This window comes from Periplaneta americana, chromosome 1, assembly GCF_040183065.1.
Source record: "Periplaneta americana isolate PAMFEO1 chromosome 1, P.americana_PAMFEO1_priV1, whole genome shotgun sequence".
Lineage (NCBI taxonomy): Eukaryota > Metazoa > Arthropoda > Insecta > Blattodea > Blattidae > Periplaneta > Periplaneta americana.
The window spans coordinates 22,670,985-22,694,793 of NC_091117.1; the positions used below are offsets into that span (position 1 = coordinate 22,670,985).

A 23,809-nucleotide genomic window follows, 5' to 3' on the forward strand; every position below is an offset into this window, starting at 1 on the left:
TTAGTTTTGGTTAGGTTATGTTGTGATTTCCTGCACGGAAATAGGTCTATCATATGTAAGTCTAGTTCGATATATCATTATAATGTGATAGGTTATGTTAGGTTACAGTCGAAATTGTGTTTTTCGGAATTTTTTTTTCTATTACCTTTCGAAACTCGAGCATATAATCATCGTTCGTGAAAAAAAAAAAAAAAAAAGTTCGAAAATCGTAGATTGGTCGTCCTCCGGAATTATCAAAGAAAGTAACATAATAGTTATATATGCAAGGCATATCTACACTGATTCTGGGCCTTACGAAAACTCTCAATCTACAAAAAAACGTAAAGTTCCATGTCGTATTATCCATTAGACTCAGGTATTGTTTATTATCGTGGCTAAACTGGCGTTGAAGTAGTTCCCTTCATTAATTTCCGACAAGACGTCGGTGTTTTATAAGTTATGTGACAAGGTTAGTGGGTCAGTTAAGGGGATATCTAAGAGACTGATTTCTATTATTTAAGATCATTCATATCTTTTCACATAATCCTCGGCCTCACATCACTTAGACTTACATATCCTCTCAACTAACCCATTAACTTTGTCACATAACTTGTCTTCTCGGAAATTATTATTAGTATTATTAGTATTATTAGTATTATTATTATTATTATTATTATTATTATTATTATTATTATTATTATTATTGCTGCTGTGAACGTGCTTGTTTACATCACCCAACTGTTTATGGGATAAAAGATAATTTTGATGTCTCCCGGAATCGAACACAGATCCGTTTCATTTGTAGCCGAAATGCTAATACTTTCCTTGACCAAATCATTTTATAAGTCCTGGCGTTTTAAATATCTACTTAACGGCAATAAATCACAAAGCTAAACAATATTAATTACATTAAATCAAGGCAGCTATCATATCAAGTTAAACAGCTCAACATAGGCTATTTGCAGGACGTAATTTAATATTAATAATCATAAAGACGCCATATTGATAACTCTGACGTACCTCGACTGTACAATCCTGAAACGGTCATACATATTCGCCACGTAATTCTGCATCCACCAGTCGTTTCTATTAGACAGTTTTACACAGAAATCTTCACTGTTTTCATAGCACCAGAAAAAAAAAACACACAGAATTTCACAACTTAAATACCGAATTATGCGTTTTTAAGCGACCACCACAGTTCCGCCACCGAAACCGCAACCCATGACACGCCAACTAACTTCAACTGTCTCTGCTCGGTATTCGATGCAAGGAACATGGAAAAAGAAGAGGATTAGAGCTTCATGAGGGTACTAGGAACAATAGACTGTGCCGGTAGTATTTCGCATTGCCTGTAATGAGGCGATATTAGCGATCCTAGTTGTTAGCAACTATCTATGAATGCATATTCACTATGTATTGAGCTTCATCGTTGTATATACGCGTACTAGACTGTGATTAGAATCTCTGCTTTTATGATTGTGCTGTACAAAAGTTTGAGTTACCATAGATTATGAATTTACATATTTATTTTCTATGGTGCTTACATTTAAGCATAAATATGCATAAGGACAAGTAATTATTTCTGCTACTTTCAAAATTAATATATCCAACACAACAACTAATAATTTTATTGCATTTATATCTTCGCATTTTTCAAGTGCCGAATATCTACATACATATAGACCTATATATTATTACAATAACAGCCAGTTAATTATTTAACATTAAACTAACCTAAAGAATATATTTAAAAGTCTTATACAGTGTTATGGCAAGTGTTGTATTGCATGTTTCCACGTATTCACATTTTTTTATGTTCTAGTGATATTTAACTTATTTTATACTTTTTTTTTCATATTTTCCGATAATGGTATATCTCTAATGTAATAAGTTGAGCTATATATAATCATAATTTTCCTTACTGCGTGTACTTAAAAATATTGTATTCATTGTATGCTTTGTATTGCACTATTTTATAATTACTATTAGTATTATTATTACTATTATGATTCTTATTATTATTATTATTATTCTTATTATTATTATTATTATTATTATTATTATTACTATTCTTATTTATTATTATTATTATTATTATTATTATTATTATTATTATTATTATTATTATCCATACTAATAAGAAATCTGTAGCCGAAATTTTTCTGGTAATTTTCGATTTTCCAAAAATAATTGGTCCTAACATAAATAATTAACCACCCTGAAACCGAAAGTCGCTTTTTTGAAATTTTTGTTTGTCTGTCTGTCTGTCTATATGTTTGTTACCTTTTCAAGCGATAATGGCTGAACGGATTTCGATGAAAATTGGAATATAAATTAAGTTCATTGTAACTTAGATTTTAGGCTATATGGCATTCGAAATACATTATTTAAAAGGGGGATTATAAGGGGGTCTGAATTAAATAAATCGAAATATCTCGCTTATTACTGATTTTTGTGAAAAATGTTACATAACAAAAGTTTCTTTAAAAATAATTTGCGATAAGTTTTATTCCTTGAAAAATTTTGATAGGACTGATATTTAATGAGATAAATGAGTTTTAAAATTAAAATAACTACCATCTAAGGCCGTGTAATGAATTAAAAAACAAATGACTTCGTCTATAAGGGGCCTTGGACAGCAACAATCGAAAGCTATGAAAGATAGCCTACAGAGAATGTTTCTGCGTTTGTATGAAGTAATATCGGAAGCTAAATTAACCGATTTGTATAATTAATTATTATTTCACCATTGGAAAGTGTAGTTTCTCTAGATGGACATAATGCTACAATGTTATTACAGTAACTTCTGATATATAATATAATATAATATAATATAATATAATATAATATAATATAATATAATATAATATAATATAATATAATATAATATAATATAATATGTAATATTATATAATATAATTTAAGTTATTTGAAGGGTTCACAACCATAGTGGGCCAAGCGCCATTTACTGAATACGTAGAAAACAAGGGTTAAAATTAAGTTATTACCATAATTCAATGGAAACCTATAACAAGTAAAATAAAATATACACATTAAATCTAAATGGTCAATCTTCATTAAACTATGGTTGCATGTAATAAAAATTAAGAAACAGGTTAAAGGAATTGTCATTGCACCAAATGAGTGTCTCTGGACCAAAATGATCGCATTTTAATTATTTGGATGCAATTTAAATTAAGTAACATATTAAACGATTTATCCTTCTATCAAACACGAATGTTCCCTGGATCAAACGTCCTATTTTAATTATGTAATTACTTTATATTTATTTCTAACGGGTGCAGCGGAGCGCACGGGTACGGCTAGTTATTAATAATGTCTTATTTTTTATACTTTGTATGTCTCATTTATTTCGACCTCCTGTTCACATTTTATTATGCTTCTTTCTATCTTTCTATATGTTTTATATTATGTCTGATTTCTTCTTACATGTTGTTTACATTTTATTATTATTATTATTATTATTATTATTATTATTATTATTATTATCTTATTTAGTTTTGTGTGTAAAATTGTAGTGTACTTTGTAAATTTGTAGTGTTTTTGTAACGCAGTTTTTACTCCTGGTTGAGTGTTAGAGAAGGCCGTATGGCCTTAACTCTGCCAGGTTAAATAAATTATTATTATTATTATTATTATTATTATTATTATTATTATTATTATTATTATTATTATTATACTGATGGAACAGTGACAAATTCTGCTACGAACATAAGACTGTTATATTTATATTTAGATTTTTAAGGAATTGGTTGTTATTTATAAAAATAGTGACCATGATTGAGAATGAAATAAATTTATGTGTTCTTGTTTAGTCTACTGTAGAAGACAGGTAGGAACCCCGTGATACCATTAAGGCATCAACCATCAGACAACTTAGCAAAGAGATAATATTCCTTTCCCCCTCCATTGCAAACATCGCTAACTTGTAACTTATTACTTAATCATACTTCAGATGTATACAAATAATAATATATTGTTTTTCCTCTGACATATCGTCAAATGACATGCATTGCATGATAACAGATGTACTGTACATAACAGCCAGAACCTCAATCAGAGGATAAGAGAAATAAGAGTGATTATGTGGAATTATTCTGGGTCAAGTTCCAACAAAATAACAGCGCGATTCCATAGAATACTTACTTACTGGCTTTTAAGGAACCCGGAGGTTCATTGCCGCCCTCACACAAGCCCGCCATTGGTCCCTATCCTGAGCAAGATTAATCCAGTCTCTACCATCATATCCTACCTCCCTCAAATCCATTTTAATATTATCTTCCCATCCACGTCTCGGCCTCCCCAAAGGTCTTTTGCCCTCCGGCCTCCCAACTAACACTCTATATGTATTTCTGGATTCGCCCATACGTGCTACATGCCCTGCCCATCTCAAACGTCTGGATTTTATGGTCCTAATTATGTCAGGTGAAGAATACAATGCGTGCAGCTCTGTGTTGTGGAACTTTCTCCATTCTCCTGTAACTTCATCCCTCTTAGCCCCAAATATTTTCCTAAGAACCTTATTCTCAAACACCCTTAATCTCTGTTCCTCTCTCAAAGTGAGAGTCCAAGTTTCACAACCATATAGAAGAACCGGTAATATAACTGTTTTATAAATTCTAACTTTCAGATTTTTTGACAGCAGACTGGATGATAAAAGCTTCTCAACCGAATAATAACACGCATTTCCCATATTTATTCTGCGTTTAATTTCCTCCCGAGTGTCATTTATATTTGTTACTGCTGCTCCAAGATATTTGAATTTTTCCATCCCTTCGAAGGATAAATCTCCAATTTTTATAGTTCCATTTCGTACAATATTCTGGTCACGAGACATAATCATATACTTAGCCTTTTCGGCATTTACTTCCAACCCTATCGCTTTACTTGCTTCAACTAGAATTTCCGCGTTTCCCCTGATTGTTTGTGGATTTTCTCCTAACATATTCACGTCATCCGCATAGACAAGAAGCTGATGTAACCCTTCAATTCCAAACCCTCTGTGTTATCCTGAACTTTCCTAATGGCATATTCTAGAGCGAAGTTAAAAAGTAAAGGTGATAGTGCATCTCCCTGCTTTAGCCCGCAGTGAATTGGAAAAGCATCAGATAGAAACTGGCCTATACGGACTCTGCTGTAAGTTTCACTAAGACACATTTTAATTAATCGAACTAGTTTCTTGGGAATACCAAATTCAATAAGAATATTATATAAAACTTCTCTCTTAACCGAGTCATACGCCTTTTTGAAATCTATGAATAACTGATGTACTGTACCCTTATACTCCCATTTTTTTCTCCAATATCTGTCGAATACAAAAAATCTGATCAATAGTCGATCTATTACGCCTAAAACCACACTGATGATCCCCAATAATTTCATCTACATATAGAGTTAATCTTCTCAAAAGGATATTCGAATTCCATAGAATAGAAAACGAAATAATGTACAGAGACCAATGTCAAATTGGAGTTAATGTGGAAAGAGGGGGTCCTTATGAAGAATACGTGGGTAGTAAATTTCGAGATTTCGTCTGTCCAAAGAAACCGTGTGGGTGTTAGTGAATGGAAGGTTGGAATTCTTACTTACTAATCGAAATAATCCCGTCTCACTTAATAACAACGTTAAGATCGTAAGCGACAGGGACATCTAATATTGTGATTGGTGATATTAATAGCATTCATCGTACCACAGCACTGTGCATTATTGATGTGTCGAACATAATTGCGTATTTCTCCACACGATGTATTTCATTTCCTTCAAGGAGAAAAATAGTCTGTTAACGATTGGATTCCATCAAAGGGATTAATTTCCAGGTATTGTGGTGAACGATAGGCTGTACCCTCAAACACTACCGCAACAGAAAATCATATTTTTCTATCAACTGCTAAAACATTAGCGACCATAACATGTTATTAGAGATGGGTTAACAATAAAAAAATATATACTACATTAATACAAACATATTATTATTATTATTATTATTATTATTATTACAACTTGTAATATTATTGAATGATATAAAAACGCTGTAGCACATTATTATCTGAATCTATACTAATAATAAATCTGTAGCCGAAATTTTTCTGGTAATTTTCGATTTTCCAAAAATAATTGGTCCTAACATATATAATTAACCACCCTGAAACCGAAAATCGCATTTTTGAAATTTTTGTTTGTATGTCTGTCTGTATGTTTGTTACCTTTTCACGCGATAATGGCTGAACCGATTTATATGAAAATTGGAATATAAATTAAGTTCGTTGTAACTTAGATTATAGGCTATATGGCATTAAAAATACTTTATTTAAAAGGGGGGGGGTTATAAGGGGGCCTGAATTAAATAAATCGAAATATCTCTCTTATTATTGATTTTTGTGAAAAATGTTACATAACAAAAGTTTCTTTAAAAATGATTTCCGATAAGTTTTAGTATTTACAAAATTTTGATAGGACTGATATTTAATGAGATAAATGAGTTTTAAAATTAAAATAACGCCATCTAAGACGGTGCAATGAATTAAGAACAAATGACTTCGTCTATAAGGGGCCTTGGACAACAACAATCGAAACAGGGGCCTTGGACATCAACAATCGAAAGCTATTAAACATAGCCTACAGAGAATGTTTCTGTGTTTGTATGAAGTAATATCAGAAGCTAAATTAACCGATTTGTATAATTAATTATTATTTCACCATTGGAAAGTGTAGTTTCTCTAGATGGACATAATGCTATAATGTTATTATAGTACCGTCTGAGTAAATCGAGGACAGGTAAGATTAAAATAGCTTCTTATGCACAGAAAATTTGATAGGCTATTTTGTACATTCGTTTTCTGTATTTCTTAAAATAATATTTATGTACACTCATTTTAATCTCAGAGAATTAACGAACAACGAGAGTGTATTGATTTAGTATGCAGTAATAGTACGTTAGCTTAGCAATCCATTATTTTATAATTCAAATTTTAACTATGCTCAATTGAATCGTGTTAAAATACATAAAATATATTGCAATGCAAAAAAATTGGCTAATGAGCGAAGCAGATTATCTTGCGCTGTTGTAAAAGTTGTTCCCTGGATCAAACGTCCTATTTTAATTATGTAATTACTTTATACAGTATTTATTTCTAACAGGTGCAGCGGAGCGCACGGGTACGGCTAGTTTTCAAATATAAGAAATATCGTCTATCTGGTGTGTTACTACACTCTGTGGCTAACTTCAACCACATAGCTTATTTTTCTTTCAGGAAACATCTCGGCCTTCTTGTTTTCAACAATATTGACGTAAGAGCATAGCTCTAAAAGAATCCCTATTTCTTGGTCTGAAATTTCGTGGTTCTCTTTTTCTGTTCTCCATACTCATTTTTTGAATTGGGTTATTTTACGACGCTGTATCAAAATCTAGGTTATTTAGCGTCTGAATGAAATGAAGGTGATGAAATGAGTCCGGGGTCCAACACCGAAAGTTACCCAGCATTTGCTCGTATTGGGTTGAAGGAAAACCCCGGAAAAAACCTCAACCAGGTAACTTGCCCCGACCGGGATTCGAACCAGGGCCACCTGGATTCGAGGCCAGACGTGCTGACCGTTACTCCACAGGTGTGGACCATACTCATTTTATCTATTTGTACCGTTATAAGCAAACGAATCAAACACAGCACTCTATCAAAATCAATGTGTGCAACAATTGGGTATGATCTGTATTTATTTTCGCTCTTCTAATAAGATTATTGGCAGTGGCAGTAGTAGTAGTAGTAGTAGTAGTAGTAGTAGTAGTAGTAGTAGTAGTAGTAATTGTAGCTGTAGTAGTAATAGTAGTAGTAGTAATTGTAGCTGTAGTAGTAATAGTAGTAGTAGTAATTGTAGCTGTAGTAGTAGTAATAATAATAATAATAATGATTTATTTTAGCTGGCAGAGTTAAGGCCGTAAGGCCTTCTCTTCCACTCAACCAGCAAAAAGTGTATATACATATGCATGAACTTACAAAGAATCCAACAATTTGATTTAGATGAGAGTTACATGTATACAAAAGTTATTTACAAATTAAACAACAAAATACTATGAACTATTAATTAAACACTGAAATAAACTGTGTAGCAGAATAAAACTAAAATACATAGAATGTTAATATATTTCAAAAAATATTAGGTAATAGAAAGAGATTATTACGAGACAATTAAAATACAGCACAATCAGGATGATATCTAAAGAAAAAAGTAACAATGTAGTCAGTGATAGTTTAAATCAGTATGATTGGAGTGAAATGCTAATAAGGTTATCTTTTAAGCTGTTCTTAAAGGTGTTTATTGTCTTGCAGCCCCTAATACTTTGTGACAAGGAATTCCATTGACGCGAGGTGGATATTGTAAAAGATGATGAATAACAAGATGTTCTATGAAGAGGTATACTTAGCGTGCCACAGATAAGTGATCTGGTATTTACGTCGTGGTTAGAGTATAGATAAGAGAAACGAGACGAAAGGTAATTTGGTGTTGAAGTGTGCAGAATTCGAAAGAGTAAAGACAAAGAGTGTAAAGTTCTACGTTCTTTAAGTCGGAGCCACGAGAGACTTGCGAAGGATGGTGATATGTGATCATACCGTCGGATGTTGCACACGTATCTGACGCACATATTCTGAGCTCGCTGTAACTTGACTGACAATTCAGAACTTAGGTCACTTAACAAAACGTCACAATAGTAATAGTAGTAGTAGTAATTGTAGCTGTAGTAGTAATAGTAGTAGTAGTAATTGTAGTTGTTTTAGTAACAGTTATTGTAGGGTATCAGCAATAGCAGTAGTAGTAACAGTTGTAGTAATAGTAGCAGTAATAGTAAGAGCAGAGTATTAGCAGTATTAGTAGTAACATTTGTAGTAGTAGCAGCATTTAATAGTAGCAACAGTAGTAGTATTAGTATTAACAGTAACAGTAGGCTATTAGCACTGATAGTTGTAGTAGTAGTAGTAGTAGCAGTAATTGTAGTTGTAGTAGTAGTAAGTTATTGCAGGGTATCAACAATAGCAGTAGTAGTAACAGTTGTAGTAATAGTAGCAGTAGTAGTAGTAATAGTAAGAGCAGAGTATACTTGGCTCGGAAACATGACGGCCTCTCTTCTTGGAATTGGTAATCCCTCATAAACCCCCATCCTGTACTCAACCCCTAGCCGCGTGGCAGAAATACAATAGATCCCAGCATTGCCAAATATAGTAGTCATTGCCTCTACCTGATGGGTTTCACCCATTCTCAGTGTCTTTGTCGACGTGTTGTTTTATACCGTTGTGCGCTTCATATGTCTAATTTATTCCGGCCATGATTAATGAGTGTTGGAGCAGATGATCCGCAGTCAGGCCTCCTGATTAACCTGAAGATCCAGGACCATCACGACAAGAACAACAAATAACACCGTCGAAGAAAACAGAATATCTTATTTGCAAAGGAGCGTAGCTAAGAAAACAAAGTGTTAAAATTGTGTCTAACGTCAGAAATTCTATCCATAAAGTAATCGAAAGTTCAGGCAGTTTAATAAGTACAAAGCTTAATCACTTAACATCGGACGCAACCGGCGGAATTGGCTATATGGGCATAGAAATTAAGAATTACGGTTCACCAACTAAAGAGAAAATAAACGAATTAAAACAGAATTCGGTAAGATAGACGATTTTATACGTGATTTACTTCGCCGAACAGTATGTGAACAGCACGCGAAAGAGATATCGCCAACAGCAACACCGTCCTTAGCAACCTAAATAATGACATTATTCACAGCACTGCTTAAAAGTTTTCTAACTTACAGCAGTGAATTAAATGTTTTTAAATCACTCTCTACATGACAACCAACATCAATAATAAAATGAATATATATGAACTTCTTCGCCACCAACACATTACAAAGAAAAGTCCTACAATTTAAAATTAAATTTACATACCAGTAATGAATAAAATAATAGAGTAAACAGATATTATGCGCTCGTGGAAATTATCACCCAAGGCGAAGCTGATAAAATCTAACTTTACTCTTTTGTACTATAAATTATATAACTATTCAATGATCACAGTTTCAGAAAATTTTACCGGCGCAACATTCTTAATTAAGTATAAAATTCTGGAACTTCAATAACATGAGAATTCAACACTTATTATAGAAGTCTGCATTTTTTTGTTTATTTAGGCAAAACATGTTAGTGAAAATATAAATATAAATTGTTTTTAAAATAAGTTTGTTCATTTTTATACCAATTTTGTTTTAGTAATTATAAATTAAGATATATTTACAAAGATAATATAGTTTTTCTGAAAATTGCGGTTTCACGGAACACAGTTTTAAAAACGTTCGTAAATCACAATGACTTCAAGAATTGGCAACTCGGCTAAGGGTTTATCCCTTGCGCGTGCCTGCAGTTAACTGGTGAAGGGGATGAGGGAAGGTCGTCATGTTTTCGTGCGAAGTATATTAGCAGTACTAGTAGTAACATTTGTTGTAGAATCAGCATTTAATAGGCCTAGTAGCAACAGTAGTAGCAGTAATATTAGTATTAACAGTAACAGTAGGCTATTAGCACTAGTAGTAGTAGTAGTAATAGTAGCAGCAACAGTAATAGCGTAATTGTAATATTAACAGTAATAGTACGTTACTAGCAGTTGTAGTAGTAGCAACAGTAATAATATTTCTAATAGTAATAGTAGTGCATTAGCAGAAGCAGCAGTAATAGTAGTAGTAACAGTTGTAGTAATAGTACTAGTAGCAGCAGTAGTAGCAGCAGTAATAGTAGTATTAACAGTAATAGTAGGGTTTTAGCAGCAGTAGTAGTAGTAGAAGTAATAGTAGTATTAACAGTAATAGTAGGGTTTTAACAGCAGTAGTAGTAGTAGTAACAGTTGTAGTAGTAGCAACAGCAGTAGTAGTACAGCAGTAATAGTACTATTAACAGTAACAGTAGGGTTTTAACAGCAGTAATAGTAGTAACAGTTGTAGTAGTAGCAACAGCAGTAGTAGTACAGCAGTAATAGTACTATTAACAGTAATAGTAGGGTTTTAGCAGCAGTAATAGTAGTAACAGTTGTAGTAGTAGCAACAGCAGTAGTAGTACAGCAGTAATAGTACTATTAACAGTAATAGTAGGGTTTTAGCAGCAGTAATAGTAGTAACAGTTGTAGTAGTAGCAACAGCAGTAGTAGTACAGCAGTAATAGTACTATTAACAGTAACAGTAGGGTTTTAACAGCAGTAATAGTAGTAACAGTTGTAGTAGTAGCAACAGCAGTAGTAGTACAGCAGTAATAGTACTATTAACAGTAATAGTAGGGTTTTAGCAGCAGTAATAGTAGTAACAGTTGTAGTAGTAGCAACAGCAGTAGTAGTACAGCAGTAATAGTACTATTAACAGTAATAGTAGGGTTTTAGCAGCAGTAATAGTAGTAACAGTTGTAGTAGTAGCAACAGCAGTAGTAGTACAGCAGTAATAGTACTATTAACAGTAATAGTAGGGTTTTAACAGCAGTAGTAGTAGTAACAGTTGTAGTAGTAGCAACAGCAGTAGTAGTACAGCAGTAATAGTACTATTAACAGTAACAGTAGGGTTTTAACAGCAGTAATAGTAGTAACAGTTGTAGTAGTAGCAACAGCAGTAGTAGTACAGCAGTAATAGTACTATTAACAGTAATAGTAGGGTTTTAGCAGCAGTAATAGTAGTAACAGTTGTAGTAGTAGCAACAGCAGTAGTAGTACAGCAGTAATAGTACTATTAACAGTAATAGTAGGGTTTTAGCAGCAGTAATAGTAGTAACAGTTGTAGTAGTAGCAACAGCAGTAGTAGTACAGCAGTAATAGTACTATTAACAGTAATAGTAGGGTTTTAACAGCAGTAATAGTAGTAACAGTTGTAGTAGTAGCAACAGCAGTAGTAGTACAGCAGTAATAGTACTATTAACAGTAATAGTAGGGTTTTAGCAGCAGTAATAGTAGTAACAGTTGTAGTAGTAGCAACAGCAGTAGTAGTACAGCAGTAATAGTACTATTAACAGTAATAGTAGGGTTTTAACAGCAGTAGTAGTAGTAACAGTTGTAGTAGTAGCAACAGCAGTAGTAGTACAGCAGTAATAGTACTATTAACAGTAATAGTAGGGTTTTAGCAGCAGTAATAGTAGTAACAGTTGTAGTAGTAGCAACAGCAGTAGTAGTACAGCAGTAATAGTACTATTAACAGTAATAGTAGGGTTTTAACAGCAGTAGTAGTAGTAACAGTTGTAGTAGTAGCAACAGCAGTAGTAGTACAGCAGTAATAGTACTATTAACAGTAATAGTAGGGTTTTAACAGCAGTAATAGTAGTAACAGTTGTAGTAGTAGCAACAGCAGTAGTAGTACAGCAGTAATAGTACTATTAACAGTAATAGTAGGGTTTTAGCAGCAGTAATAGTAGTAACAGTTGTAGTAGTAGCAACAGCAGTAGTAGTACAGCAGTAATAGTACTATTAACAGTAATAGTAGGGTTTTAGCAGCAGTAATAGTAGTAACAGTTGTAGTAGTAGCAACAGCAGTAGTAGTACAGCAGTAATAGTACTATTAACAGTAATAGTAGGGTTTTAGCAGCAGTAATAGTAGTAACAGTTGTAGTAGTAGCAAAAGCAGTAGTAGTACAGCAGTAATAGTACTATTAACAGTAATAGTAGGGTTTTAGCAGCAGTAATAGTAGTAACAGTTGTAGTAGTAGCAACAGCAGTAGTAGTACAGCAGTAATAGTACTATTAACAGTAATAGTAGGGTTTTAGCAGCAGTAGTAGTAGTAACAGTTGTAGTAGTAGCAACAGCAGTAATAGTACAGCAGTAATAGTACTATTAACAGTAATAGTAGGGTTTTAACAGCAGTAATAGTAGTAACAGTTGTAGTAGTAGCAACAGCAGTAGTAGTACAGCAGTAATAGTACTATTAACAGTAATGGTAGGGTTTTAGCAGCAGTAGTAGTAGTAACAGTTGTAGTAGTAGCAACAGCAGTAGTAGTACAGCAGTAATAGTACTATTAACAGTAATAGTAGGGTTTTAGCAGCAGTAATAGTAGTAACAGTTGTAGTAGTAGCAACAGCAGTAGTAGTACAGCAGTAATAGTACTATTAACAGTAATAGTAGGGTTTTAGCAGCAGTAATAGTAGTAACAGTTGTAGTAGTAGCAACAGCAGTAGTAGTACAGCAGTAATAGTACTATTAACAGTAATAGTAGGGTTTTAACAGCAGTAATAGTAGTAACAGTTGTTGTAGTAGTAGCAACAGCAGTAGTAGTACAGCATTAATAGTACTATTAACAGTAATAGTAGGGTTTTAACAGCAGTAGTAGTAGTAACAGTTGTAGTAGTAGCAACAGCAGTAGTAGTACACCAGTAATAGTACTATTAACAGTAATAGTAGGGTTTTAGCAGCAGTAATAGTAGTAACAGTTGTAGTAGTAGCAACAGCAGTAGTAGTACAGCAGTAATAGTACTATTAACAGTAATAGTAGGGTTTTAGCAGCAGTAATAGTAGTAACAGTTGTAGTAGTAGCAACAGCAGTAGTAGTACAGCAGTAATAGTACTATTAACAGTAATAGTAGGGTTTTAGCAGCAGTAATAGTAGTAACAGTTGTAGTAGTAGCAACAGCAGTAGTAGTACAGCAGTAATAGTACTATTAACAGTAATAGTAGGGTTTTAACAGCAGTAATAGTAGTAACAGTTGTAGTAGTAGCAACAGCAGTAGTAGTACAGCAGTAATAGTACTATTAACAGTAATAGTAGGGTTTTAACAGCAGTAGTAGTAGTAACAGTTGTAGTAGTAGCAACAGCAGTAGTAGTACAGCAGTAATAGTACTATTAACAGTAATAGTAGGGTTTTAACAGCAGTAGTAGTAGTAACAGTTGTAGTAGTAGCAACAGCAGTAGTAGTACAGCAGTAATAGTACTATTAACAGTAATAGTAGGGTTTTAACAGCAGTAGTAGTAGTAACAGTTGTAGTAGTAGCAGTAATAGTAGTAGTACAGCATAATAGTACTATTAACAGTAACAGTAGGGTTTTAGCAGCAGTAATAGTAGTAACAGTTGTAGTAGTAGCAAGAGTAGTAGTACAGCAGTAATAGTACGCTATTAGCAGCAGTAGTAGTAGCAGCAGCAGTAATAGTATTAACAGTAATATTAGGGTATTAGCAGTAGTAGTAGTAGTAGTAGTAGTAACAGTTGTAGTAGTAGCAACAGTACTAGTAGCAGTAATAGTAGTATGGACAGTAATAGTAGGGTATTAGCAGTAGTATTAGCAACATTTGTAGTAGTAATAGTAGCAGCAGTAATAGTAGTATTAACAGTAATAATATATTAGCAGCAGTAGTAGTAGTAATAGTATATTATTAGCAGCAGTAATAGTAGTAGTATCAGTTGTAGTAGTAGTAGTAGCAGCAATAATAGTATTAACAGTAATAGTAGGTTATTAGCAACATTAGTAGTAATTAATAGTTGTAGTAGCAGTAGTAGTAGTAGTAATAGCAGCAGTATTATTAGCATTAAAAGTAATGGTAAGGCATTAGCAGCAGTAATAGTAACATTTGTAGCAGTAGCAACAGTATTAATAGTAGCACCAATAAAAGTATTTTATTAGCAGCAGTAGTAGTAGTACTACTACCAGTAGTAGTAATAGTAGTAGTAGCAATAGTAGAAATAAGTCATCGCACATGTTGCCTCAAGTCAATGCATTATTGCTACTTTGTAACTAAATATAAATGTATTGCTTTTTTAAATTATTAAATAATTCATTGCGTTACCACGTTAACGTACAAGCATGTATTTATCTTCCTGGCTTCTAGCCGAGTGCTATGTGCCATACACGAAAGAAAATATTGAGTGCAGACACCAATTTCGTACGGAAATACGTGTGGAAAGTTGTGGCCGGCGCACAGAAGCGGGCATGCGGGATAGTTCCGTGAAGTAGAAAGGGCAGACGGCAGCACCAACATTTCATTTCGGTGGGAGTTTTCACAAGGTCAAATCAGTGACAGGTTAGGTTAGTTTAAACTTTTGGTATACTTTGCTATATCATTTTAGTATGATAGGTTAAGTTAAGTTACAGTCGAAATTATGTTTTTCCGATTTTTTTTTATTTTTCTATTGTATAATTGTATTGTGTATTGTAAATTTATTGTATATTGCGTATCATTTCTTTATTGTGTATTGTTTATATTGTGTATACCACTGCCACCGGGTACATACCCACTTGCAGTGTAAATAAATACATACATACAGTGAAACCTTCCTTACGGACACCCCCCAAGATACGGACACTCCTCATATACGGACAAATTTTTATGTCCCAACTGAAATAATATAGAAATAATGATAAATTTAACTCTCGTTTACGGACACTCTCAGACACGGACACGGACAGCTGTTTCACAGTCCTAAAGCTTGCTTTACTTCCTGACTGCGGACAGAACTTGGATTTCAAGACCTAATGTGTTACAAAAATGGAAAATTTAGATTTGAGAACTGTACAGACAATACTTAATATGAAAGAAAACAATAAGGGTCGCCTAGGATATCACTAGCCCAACCGGCTACCCCTTGTTAACTGGAAGAGGGTAGATAAATAAAGTCATAAAATTTAACCTGTCTGATGGGTCCAAGATTTCAGCGATTGTGAAATTGTATTCGATACATGATAGGATTAGTAGGATTATTCCCTTCACTTCAATCAGTTGTTCTGTTTCGAGAGACACGGCACCTGAACGTAAAGGTTAAGTTGAAAACTATAAATTACAGTACAGCATATCTGTAGATCTAGAATAAAATTGCATGACACAGTACTATGTTTTTCTTCTTCGGTCTTATCTACTGTAGTTCAAAGTTGCAAAGAATTTACTGTAGTATACTGTATTTATAATTAAACTACAGTAATATATTTCATTTAAAGCCTGAAGGGATACATAATGCACGTTATAAATTTACTGTTAGATTGGGGAACCTCCCTCCCAATAAAGGACACCTCCCAGATGCGGACAGATTGTTACGTCCCTTCGATGTCCGTAAATGAGAGGTTTCACTGTACATACATACCTTTCCAAAATCGAGCATATTATCATCGTTTGTGAAAGAAAAAATGAAGTTCGAACATCATGGAGTGATCGTCCTCCAGAATTATAAAAGAAAGTAACGAAAGTAATATAATAGTTATGTATGCAAGGCATATCTACACTGATTCTCGGCCTTACGAAAACTCTCAATCTACCAAAAAACGTGAAGTTCCATGTCGTATTGCCCATTAGACTCAGGTATTGTTTATTATCGTGGCTAAACTGGCGTTGAAGTAGTTCCCTTCATTAAATTCCAACATGACGTCGGTCTTTTATAAGTTATGTGACAAGGTTAGTGGGTTAGTTGCGGGATATCTACAGTAAGTGACGCGATTTCAATGATTTAAGATCATTCAAATGTTTTCACACAATCCTCGGCTTCACATCACTTGTCAGTTTGTCACATACCGACGTCTTCTCGGAAATTACATTATTATTATTATTATTATTATTATTATTATTATTATTATGTTATTGCTACTATTACTACTTATATAAAGCTTCAAGCAGTTTTGCATCAGCCAAGTGCTATGGGATAAAAGATAATTTTGATGTCTCCCGGAATCGAACACACATACGTTTCATTTGTAGCCGAAATGCTAATACTCTCCTTGACCAACTCATTTTATAAATCCTGGCGTTTTAAATATCTACTTAACGGCAATAAATCACAAAGCTAACAATATTAATTACATTAAATGAAGGCAGCTATCATATCAAGTAAAACAGCTCAATATATTCTATTTGCAGGACGTAATTTAACATTAATATCATAATGACGCCATATTGATATCTCTGACGTACCTCGACTGTACAATCCTGAAAATGTCACACAAATTCAACACGGAATTCTGCATCCACCAGTCATTTCTATTAGTCAGTTTTACACAGAAATGTTCACTATTTTCATAGCACCAGAAAAAAACACACAGAATTTCACAACTTAAATACCGAATTATGCGTTTCTACGCGGCCACCATAGTTCCACAATCGAAACCGCAACCCACGGCACGTCAAATACCTTCAACTGTCTCTGTTCGGTATTCGATGCAAGGAACATGGAAAAAGACGAGGATTAAAATCTCTGCTTTTATGATTGTGTCCTGTCAGAGCCATCTTCAGTAACTGGTCCTGTACAAAAGTTTAGGGTACCATAGATGATGAATTTACGTATTTATTTTCTATGGTGCTTAAATTTAAACATGAATATGCGTAAGGACAAATAATTAATTATTTCTGCTACTCTCAAAATTAATATCATATGACATATCCAGCACAACTAATAATTTTATTGCATTTATATCTTCGCATTTTTCAAGTGCCAAATATCATATAAGTCTTCCTATTATTACAGTAACAGCCAGTTAATTATTTAACATTAAATTAACCTAAAGAACATACTTATGCTGATGGAACAATGAAAAATTCTGCTACGAAAATAACACGCAAGCAAGTAAATTTCTCATTCAATATTATGATTATAATACTTACTGGCTTTTAAGGAACCCGGAGGTTCATTGCCGCCCTCATATAAGCCCGCCATTGGTCCCTATCCTAAGCAAGATTAATCCAGTCTATATCATTATATCCCACCTCCCTCAAATCCATTTTAATATTATCCTCCCATCTACGTCTCGGCCTCCCCAAAGGTCTTTTTCCCTCCGGTCTCCCAACTAACACTCTATATGCATTTCTGGATTCGCCCATACGTGCTACATGCCCTGCCCATCTCAAACGTCTGGATTTAATGTTACCAATTATGTCAGGTGAAGAATACAATGCGTGCAGTTCTGTGTTGTGTAACTTTCTCCATTTTCCTGTTATTTCATTTCTCTTAACCCCAAATATTTTCCTAAGCGTCTTATTCTCAAACACCTTTAACCTATGTTCCTCTCTCAAAGTGACAGTCCAAGTTTCACAACCATAAAGAAGAACCGGTAATATAACTGTTTTATAAATTCTAACTTTCAGATTTTTTGACAGCAGACTGGATGATAAAAGCTTCTCAACCGAATAATAACAGGCATTTCCCATATTTATTCTGTGTTTAATTTCTTCCCGAATATCATTTATATTTGTTACTGTTGCTCCGAGGTATTTGAATTTTTCCACCTCTTCAAACAATAAATTTACAATTTTTATATTTCCATTTCGTACAATATTCTAGTCACGAGACATAATCATATACTTTGTCTGTTCGGAATTTACTTCCAAACCTATCTCTTTACTTGCTTCCAGTAAAATTCCCGTATTTTCCCTAATCGTTTGTGGATTTTCTCCTAACATATTCATGTCATCAGCATAGATAAGCAGCTGATGTAACCCTTTCAATTCCAAATCCTCCCTGTTATCCTGGACTTTCCTAATGGCATACTCTAGGGCAAAGCTAAAAGTAAAGGTGATAGTGCATCTCCTTTCTTTAGCCCACAGTGAATTGGAAACGCAACTGACAGAAACTGACCTATACGGACTCTGCTTTACGTTTCACTGAGACATATTTTAATTAATCGAACTAGTTTCTTGGGAATACCAAATTCAATAAGTGTATCATATAAAACTTCTCTCTTAACAGAGTCATATGCCTTTTTGAAATCTATGAATAATTGATACACCGTACCCTTACACTCCCATTTTTTCTCCATTATCTGTCAAATACAAAATATCTGATCAATAGTTGATCTATTACGCCTAAAACCACACTGGTGATCCCAATAATTTCATCTACATATGGAGTTAATCTTCTCAATAATAATAACAATAATAATAATAATACTTACTTACAAATGGCCTTTAAGGAACCCGAAGGTTCATTGCCGCCCTCACATAAGCCCGCCATCGGTCCCTATCCTGTGCAAGATTAATCCAGTCTCTAACATCATATCACACCTCCCTCAAATCCATTTTAATATTATCCTCCCATCTACGTCTCGGCCTCTCCAAAGGTCTTTTTCCCTCCGGTCTCCCAACTAACACTCTATATGCATTTCTGGATTCGCCCATACGTGCTACATGCCCTGCCGATCTCAAACGTCTGGATTTAATGCTCCTAATTATGTCAGGTGAAGAATACAATGCGTGCAGTTCTGCGTTGTGTAACTTTCTCCATTCTCCTGTAACTTCATTCCACTTAGCCCCAAATATTTTCCTAAGCACCTTATTCTCAAACACCCTTAACCTATGTTCCTATCTCAGAGTGAGAGTCCAAGTTTCACAGCCATATAGAAGAACCGGTAATGTAACTACAGGTGCTGAATTAACATACGCTATCACGATATGCTTTATAATGTCCTTATTTATACATGCAGTTCATACCGGTAGTCAAGGTAAGACAACACAAGACGAGATAGGGCCAGACCAGACCGGTACAGTTAATAAAAAATAAGTAAATAAATTGCTTAATTTCACATAAATATTAAAGTAAGAAGTGATGGCCCACAGTTTATCTTGAGCAATTAAATGGACGTATTTCATTACAGAAAGGAGCGGTGGTTAAAACAATTCCTTAGATTCTGACTAATATTCAAACGAGTTTAGAATAAATTTATATAACGTGAGTTGGGAGAAGAATTCAGCTTTTCACTTAACGAAATATGATAAGAAAAACAGTCAAAACTCATGTTTGTCACTTCTTCCAGGAACGGAGTCACACGTCACACTACGACACAATTTATCTGGCTTTCTGCTGGCGTGAAATTACGATTATAAACTAGTTTTCATTGATAAATGCTAATGGAGAAATAGCACCACGTACTGCAAAGTCAATTTCAAACTAATGTCCATCATATGGAAAATTACACCGATATCCGGGCTAAGAATATGTTTTACTTAAACAAAGCTGCGAGCTGCTGTGATTGGACAGAATTGCGGCACTACTTTACCCGGCATGTGGCTGTCACTTTTAATTGTATATAGCCTACCAGAGATGGGCATTGTGCCTCACTGACCTTCACAGAGCTTATCGCTCTGAATGACATCATCTTCACAGTCCCCCTTCCTCCCTCACGTAGCTCCTAGGCGTGGGCAGGTTCTATATCAGTTTCATAAGCAATATCAGTGGTGGCATAATGGCATTGTCAAAGCAGTGTGTACTCGTTAGAAAACGATTATTTCATGAGAAATGGGAGGGAGAGTTTTTTTTTTTTTTTTTTGCTGTTTAGAAGGGGAGAACATACGATGTATGTTATGCTCGAAAATCCTGTTAGGAATTAATAAGTTTAATAGACAACGACATTACTCCTTATGTCATAAAGAACATGCTGAATTAGAAGGTAAGACAAATTAAATGTCATTTTTCGTACTATTCCGAAGTAAATTTATTATCTTAACATTTGCATAGTATACTAAATACATTATACCTTAAACAAGCTGCATTAAAAGGTACGAGGAATTAAATGTTGTTTGTACATATTATTTCCAAAAGAAATTTATATATATAAAAAAAATCAAATGTGCGTAGAAAACGAAATATGATTTTCTGAAATTATTTTAGGTCGAGAACGTGCAAATCTATTAAGTAATCTTGAGAAACGCCAGAATATTCAAGAAAATAAAGGTAGACAACGTGATAGAATATTATTGGCTAGTTACGCAATTTCTCGCATGTGATTTAAATCAATTCAGCTACGGAGAAACAGTAAAGAGGTTTATGATTAAAGCTGCCGAATTAATTTGCCAAATTGAATAAAAGCTTTCGAGTCTCTCACGTTAACCAAGCGCTTTCCTAATAATTCGCCACTGATCGCCTTAGCGATTACGATAAGGTGACGCAGGTCACAGCAGTTTATATTTCCCATCCTACTCTGCAGTCTCCTCTCCTAGTAAACAAACTATTTCAAAAATGGAGTGCCTCATGTAACCGAAAATTGTGCCCATGTATGGTATATACTGTAAATGTCACCTCTCGGCCGAGGTCACGTTCTTACGAGAAAATAGGAAAAATGACGACTAAAGTAAGTAAATATGAATGCAATCCAGATCCGATGTCATGAACAGGTCTAGTCTGTCCAAAACAACTTCCGCCCTGACAAATGGCGCCTTTAGCATGTTACCATGGCAACCATTCAAATAAACCAATCACGAGAGACGCGTAACCATGGTAACGGGACGGTTTATGTTTACGAGCTGCACGTGAATACCACAGCCTAGCGGTGAATGCAGTGCCCGGAATGACTGAGTTGGCTGGTTAACGCGTGCTTTGTGTGAATTAAAAATATTATTTAGTTGTATTATTGTTTTAGTGTATCGATAATTATTGTGTTCAAATTATATTACACGTATTAACTTTGTTGTCATTGGTGGAGTGTGTGGCTAGTGTGCGTTTTCTAGTTTCTGCGAGAGTTTCTAAACAGGTTGGAAGGAAGGAAAGGCAGGCGGAGGACAAAGAATATTGTACAAGGTGCGTCGTTAAAGAGTCAAGCCTCTTTTATCTTTGGCGCAAGTCGTAATTAGAACTGCTGCTTGTGTTAAAATTAATAAGAGCACTTTTTATCGATATTGGAAAAGAAAAAGGCCGTGGAAATTTTAATCATAAATATTTTTTAATTTACTATTTTTTCAACGTCTTTCTAACAACATTACATTGAAGAATACCGACACTCATAAAAGTAAAGGCTTCGTATTAAATTTAAACCTGTTTTTACAGTTTACAATCCTTTCGACGCTTTTCTAACGGTATTACATTGAAGAATACTACTACTACTAATAATAATAATAATAATAATGATAATAATAATAATGACTAATAAAAGTAATAATGTACACCAATTTTAATGCCTAGTGTTCAACAAATTGGTTAGAAATGTATGTGTTCATGTCAGCCGTTCATTACTGCACTCTATCGGCAGCGCGCTCGCTTACACGAAAGATGGGCAACATGACAACATTGCTCCCCCTTCTTCTGTAAACTGTCAAGTCGGAAGTAGTTTTGGTCAAGGTATACTAACATGTATGAAAGACATAACTATTTTAATTGCCTACCTAATCAGAACACACAAGGCGCGGGCTTCTTCCAGGAAACTCCCCTCTTCCTCTTCACCGCTGCTGCTGCAGCACTCAGCTGGGTTGATAACGAACTGGTCAACAACGGTGTCGCACAGGCCGTCCGATTTCCAGGATTTCTCCTCTTCTTCTACATGGCGTATGAAGACCGCGAAGTATCACGTGTTACCAACTTAAAGCTTTCGTTTAGCAAAGTCCTGACTTCATTGGGATTTAATACACAGCGATAGGGAGTCTTAACAGTGTATGACCTGCCTGTTCTGCCATAGAATCCACAACATTTCTGTCGAACTTCTTGTTAACGTTAGCTATCTTTATCTGTTCTATCAGTTCGTCCTTCAACATGTCCGTGCTGTATCCTATTCTTTTCGCATCCATCCACTCGATCATATCTTTTTTTCAGCCACTGCTTTAGTGGGAACGCGATCCAACTTCACACTATAGTAGGACGCATTGTCCATAATAATTTATTACACTGTTAGGTGCTAACGAAGACAAAATTCCTTTAAACCAATTTATGAAGACGTCGCCGGTCATCTCTTCATGATAGTCCACTGTTTTCTTTGATTCCATAATGAACTTCCCACACTTTGAGGTACGATCACACGTCGCTACTTTTGCAGCGCTGCAGTACAAAAAACTGCGCAACTCTTGTACTGCGACGTGTGAACAACGGTGCAACCCGAAAAGTAGCGGCTGCCGAACCTGCTGCTCGCTACTTTTCCATGATGCGCGCAACTTAAAAGTAGGGTTCTCAGGGTTGCAGCCGCAGCATTTTTTATATCGGTTTTGTTGAAACTTTTGCTGCGGTTGCAACCAGTGTTACCACCCAAATGTGCCAATGATACTTTTATTGTTTGGATATATTTTAATGTTAAATGTGATGAAAATAAATTATTTGTAACAGTTATTACATACACAACACAGTCTGAGCATTATTGCTGACGATATAATTCATTTTTTTTTAATTTTCCGTAGCGTAGTTCCAAACAGGAGGGTTGCCAACGTTGATTACGTGAATATACTGTTGGTTATCATTTAAGTATATAGGCGTTTTTAAAAGCTTTATAGTAAAAATAATGTCAATTTCTGAATACTAGATACGACAGAAAAGCAAATAATAGATAAGGAAGCTTTCGCATGAGTTTCTTAATAATGCGAACATAACCACAAAATGTATATTGAGAAATCAACACGGAGATGGGAACCTGCAGCATGACTGCGGCTGCAAAAGGTGTGAACAGACTCGCAACCTCCAGTTGTAACTTTTGCTGCACTCGGGTTGCGCAGCACGAAAAGTAGCGTGCAGCGCGCTACTTTTGGCTTACGTGTGAACACGACACGCAACTTTTGCAGCTGCAGTATAAAAGTAGCGCTGCAAAAGTAGCGACGTGTGACCGTAAGAAACAGCATGACCTTCGTTGACCCACGTCTCGCCAAGAAAATATAACTTACGTCCCTCTCGCCTATATTCTAGTATTTCCCTCAAATACTTTCTACGCCACAATAACATATCTTCGCGGTCAACAATAATGTTCTTTCTGTTTCTCTATACACACTCAAACCCGATCTCCCGCAGAATATTGTGAAGACATGTCTTCTTGAAGTTCAGCAAGTCGGGATCACTATTTATAAAAGTCATTACTTTAATTATTGTAGGTGGCTCGTTCATTTCAAAAAAGGATGCACTTCACGACGCACTGACTGCTTACAAACTCGTCGCACT

At 34.7% G+C, this 23,809-nt stretch overlaps 1 protein-coding gene across 1 annotated transcript in view; it reads right to left on the reverse strand.

The window, feature by feature from the left end:
- The window catches only part of LOC138715350 (zinc metalloproteinase nas-5-like), a 201,066-nt gene extending 178,843 nt beyond the window's left edge, over positions 1-22,223 (reverse strand). Inside the window, exon 1 of the mRNA XM_069848210.1 lies at positions 22,063-22,223. The gene's annotated coding sequence lies outside the window, so the exon portion shown is untranslated. The remainder of the gene's footprint in view (positions 1-22,062) is intronic.
- Between the last annotated feature and the right edge of the window lie 1,586 nt (positions 22,224-23,809).